Source organism: Heterodontus francisci, chromosome 39 (genome assembly GCF_036365525.1).
Source record: "Heterodontus francisci isolate sHetFra1 chromosome 39, sHetFra1.hap1, whole genome shotgun sequence".
NCBI lineage: Eukaryota > Metazoa > Chordata > Chondrichthyes > Heterodontiformes > Heterodontidae > Heterodontus > Heterodontus francisci.
In genome coordinates this window covers 16,099,776-16,104,870 of record NC_090409.1, presented here as the reverse complement: position 1 = coordinate 16,104,870, position 5,095 = coordinate 16,099,776, and the positions used below count along the sequence as shown (strand labels likewise).

The window sequence follows — 5,095 nt, the reverse complement described above, 5'->3', positions numbered from 1 at the left end:
GCAGCGATTTGGATGTGCTCAAACTTATGGAGGTGGAAGACGTGGGAAGGCGGCCAGAAGTGCATTGGAATGGTCAAGTTTAGATGTTACAAATGCATGAATACAAGTTTCAGCAGCGAATGAGCTGGGATGAGGTGAACACAGGCAATAATACAGAATTGGAAGCGAACAGTCTTGGTGATGAAATGGATTTGTGGTGTGAACCTCATGTCACACTCAAATACCGCACCAATACTGTAAGCAGTCTGCATTAGCCTCAGGCAGTTGCCAGGGAGAGGGTTGCATTGTGTAATTAGGGAACCAAGTGTGTGGAGGAGGTTGCAGAAAACGACATCATGCTCACAATGATTATTGTATGGTACCACAACAGAGAGATTCTGTAAAAGATAGAAGACTTAAGGGAGGATGGATAGATGTCTTTAACATTGTGGATGGATTTGACAGGATAGATATGTGGAGAATTATTTCACTTGCTGTAGAAATCAAAACTAAGCAATATAAATACAAGATAGCCAGCAATAATTTCAGCAGGAAAATATGGAGAAACCTCTTTACCCACAGAGTGGCTAGAATGTGGGATTTGTCACTAAAGTGTATGACAAAAATAGTTTAGGTGCTTTCGAAGGGAAACTAAACGAGTACATGAGAGAAAAGGGAATAGAAATATATTCTGGAATGCTGAGCTGAGGCAGATCAAATGGGAGGAATGTCCTGTGTTGTATAAACACCAGCACAGAGGAGTTGGGGCGAACGAGCTGCCTCTGGGATTTATATTCTATATAATGCAATCCTCTAAAGGGCAACTCAGCTCTGCCTGCCAAGTTATTGACGAGGCTCTTTCTGTGAAAGTGGCAAACGACCTACTGCTAGAAATAGCTTAATCGATTCTTTACAGAAGAGTTGATGGAAAACTAATGTTCCTGTGTCAAAGGAAATTTTTCGAACTGTCAATCAAAATTAATGCTTTGCCTCCCTACTGCTTGATTCTTAAGATGGAGCAGATAGTCTTGGTATAATTCACGTACGGGAAGTCTGGTTCTAAATGTTGCATTGATGAACTGGAGGATCTGGGAGCTTCCTCTGGGTGGTTATCAATAGTGCCGCTTTTTAATGAGTTGAATAATTGATGTTACCGGATATTTTATGCACTCTTGAATTGTTCTCTGAATTTGGACTGAGTCACCCCATAAATAAATGTGTTTGTGCAGCAACTTAAACTCAGGAGCATATATCCGATTCTTTCAAAGATATGCCAAGAATTGTTGTAATAGTTTGGATCTATTCCTGCAATGTTATAATATAAGTAATTTATAACATCTGGTGACCACAGAAGTATGCAGCTTCCGGATATGGTGAAGAGCAATATCACAGACCTCCTTCTGCTCTCCATCTCTGGGTCACTGTGCTTCTGTTCCTTGCTCTGACCCCTCAGTCCCTTACGGATTTGATTGGCCACTAAAATGTATCTGACTGTCAGGGAGTTTAGAAACAGAATTAAAGCGAATGGGAGCAGTGGTGTAAATGCCTTATCAAACCAGTCAAAGACCACCCATCCGACCTCACTATAATAGCTTGGCTTCATATTACAGGACCAAGGCACATTGTCGATTACCACTTCACCTTCTAATGTAAAGTAAAGAGTAATGTATGTTTTTCAAACAGAACAGAATGCAGGTTGTTGCTAGAATCACAGCTGCCGTGTTCTTGGTGCAATATATCGTTTTCAGCTTCTGGTAGCAAATGGCCACAAATCAATCAAAGGAGAAAGTGACAGTGAACCAGACAGAACAGTCTGAAGCTACATAAAGCAGGTAACTGTTAACAATGCACACAGGGGTGATATGAAGGAAAGATCCCTGGAAATAATACAATTTCATCTGATACAGTATGACATCAATGATAATGAACAGTAAATCTGCCGTTGCAATGGCCACCAGGTAGCGAGTAGTGCAGGTGGAGAGTCCACACTTTCCCCGGGACAGGATTGCAATCGCCACTACATTAACTGAAAGTGAAAGGAAATTACTGATCAAAAATTCTGCGTGTCTGAGCCCAGACAGAAAGGGCTGTATTTTAGCACACAATAACAAGTGGGCTGAGGTGAGGTCAGTAGTTAACATTTCAAAAATTTCAATCTGATCCCAACCCACCCACTGCCATGTTTAACAGAGGTGGGACAAGGGGTGGACAGCCAAACACCTCCAGGGAGGCGAGCTGGAAATTTAAATATTTTGTTGAAGCTTGCAGCGTTTGATTTAACCTGATAACGGCTTTTACATTGGTAGGGCGATATCACCGCTCTCAGGAATTCTGGCATCTGGATTCACGAATGTAAACAACTTTTCCCTACCTGCTCCGTCCAGACCCTGCATCATTTTGAATCCCACTATTAAATCTCCTCTCAGCCGTCTCTTCTCCAAGGAACATAGCCCCAAACTGTGCAATGTATCTTCTTAAGTGAAGTTCCTCTGTCCAGGAACCGTTATTGTAAATATTCTCTGCACTCTCTCCAATGCCTTCACAACCTTCCTAAAATGCGGCCCCAGAACTGGACACATTACTCCAGTTGAAGCTAAACCAATGTTGTACACAGATTTAATATAACCTCCTTGCTCTTGGACTCTATGTCGCTATTAATAAAGCCTATGAAGCTTTATTACGCACTCTCTTAACTTGTCCTGCTACCTTCAGTGCCTTATGCGCAGATAAACCCAAGTTCCTCTGCTCCTGCACCCTCTTTATAAGTGCACCCTTTATTTTATATTGACACTCCATGGCCTTTCTACCAAAATGAATTACTTCTCACTTCTCTGCATCAAATGTCATCTGCCACTTGCCTACCCATTCCATTGGCCAGTACTGATTGGCTTCCCATATAACACTGAACACTACACATTATCAGTCACAGAGAAAAAACAGAGACCAGCTACCATAGGGATTAACACATCTTCAAATGTACTGGTACGTACCAGGAACACCAATGACAGCAGTCATCATGTAATATATTTTATCGATAATGACAAATATTCTGAGCATTTTTTCTCAGAAGCGATCTGTCCTCTCGTGCAGCAGGCAATCTCTTTGAATTAAATTTTACGTTAATACAATCCCAGAACCTTTAATTTATCCCCTGTCAAGTCTCCGTAGGGACAATGAAATTGCAACATCTTTTTAAATATCAGCAAACCAATTGGGACAGGCAAGTTATGTCGCTGTTATGATGGGTGATATTTAATGCTCAGATTAAATTTGTAAACGCAAAAGAATAGCCTGAGACCAAACATTACCCAAAACAGTGCGACATACATTCTTCTCGATAGCAAAATTAAATAAATGTAGCTCCTCAAATTATGTTATAACGGAAAGACATCCGTTTTAATGAAATCAGATCTTGGAGTTCATATGCACAGACCTCTGAAGGTGACAGGAATTATTGATGGAATAGTTACGAAAGACGATGGAATTCTGTGCTTCATCGATAGAAGTTCGAGTACAACAGTAGAAAGCTTTAGCTGAACATTTATAAGTTGCTGGTTAAGCCACAACTCAAGAATTGCATCCAGGTCGAATCATCGCACTTTGAGGCGGATATGAGGGTCCTGGAGAGGGTACAGAGGAGATTTACCAGATTGGTTCAGGGTTGAGGAATTTTTATTACAAGGTTAGGTTGGACAAGCTGGGCCTGTTGTCCTTAGAACAAAGGAGATAGAGGGGAAATTTGATGGAGGTGCACAGGATGATGACAGTTTTTGATATGTTAGACAGAAATGTTGTTCCCAATATCTGATTGTATAAGGACTGGGGGGCACAGATATAAGATTTTAGGCAAGAGATGTAGGAGGATATGAGGAAAATAATTGCAGCGAGTGCTGAAACTCACTGCCTCGGAGGGTGATGGAAGCTGAAACAATGAATGATTTCAAAACGAAGAAGGATGAGAAAGAAAGCTTTCAGGCCGACCGGGGTAGAGTGGGGAATAGACTTGATTAGATTACTCTACAGTTAGCTGGCATGGGCGTAATGAGCCGAATGGCCTCCTTCTGTGCAGTTATGCCTAATGACTCTACTCTGGAACCTCAAACTAGTAGGTGATCTTAAATTGATTCAGCACCTCAAATCTACGCAACCTCAATCTGATACAGCACTTCAATATAACAAAGCAACTCAAACTAACACAGCCACACAATGAAATCAAGTACCTCAAACGAACACCGCCCTACAATCCTACACCGCCTGTGCTGACGGCACAGTGGCGCAGTGGTTAGCACCGCAGCCTCACAGCTCCAGCGACATTGGTTCAAATCTGGGTACTGCCTGTGTGAAGTTTGCAAGTTCTCCCTGTGGCTGCGTGTGTTTTCGTTGGGTAGACCGGTCTCCTCCCACCACCAAAATACTTGCAGGTTAACAGATAAATTGGCCATTATAAATTGCCCCTTGCATAGGTAGGTGGTAAGAGAAGAGGGGCAGGCGGGGATGTGGTAGGAATATAGGATTAGTGTAGTATTAATATAAATGGGTGGTTGATGGTCGGCACAGACTCGGTGGGCTGAAGGGTCCGTTTCAGTGCTGTATCTCTAAATAAATAAAATAAAACCAATACAGTTCCTCTGTCAAATAAAGTTTCACAAACTAATTTGGCACGAAACAGTGCCAGAAACATGAAATCAAAGGCACACCATTTACCACCACCACACCACCAGCTCCCCAAGCCTATTTCATCATTCAGTGTGGTTATGGCTGATCTGTGACAGAACACCACTTCTATACCCTTTCCCTTATATCCCTAACACTGATGGTTAACAGAAGTCCATTGATGTAAGATTTAAAACACATTTAAAATGTGACCAAATATCAACTGTGATTTCAGGAGGAGAGTTCTGAACTTCTATCATCCTTTACGTTTAAAAGTGTTTCCTAACTTCACTCCTGAAATATCTGGCTCGAATTTGTAGTTTATATCCCCTCGTCCTGGACACACAAACCACTGGAAGTATGTCTTTTTTTTTCGCTGTTGTTGTTTTATTCGTTCTTGGGCTGTGAGCACTGCTGCTTGAACAACAAACATTGCTTATACCTAATTGCCCGTGAGATGGTT

The 5,095-nt window shown here is 41.8% G+C and overlaps 1 pseudogene; it reads right to left on the bottom strand.

Annotated features, from left to right (window-relative positions):
- Positions 1 to 1,141: 1,141 nt before the first annotated feature.
- Positions 1,142 to 3,036, bottom strand: LOC137352814 (probable G-protein coupled receptor 139; annotated as a pseudogene).
- Positions 3,037 to 5,095: the final 2,059 nt, after the last annotated feature.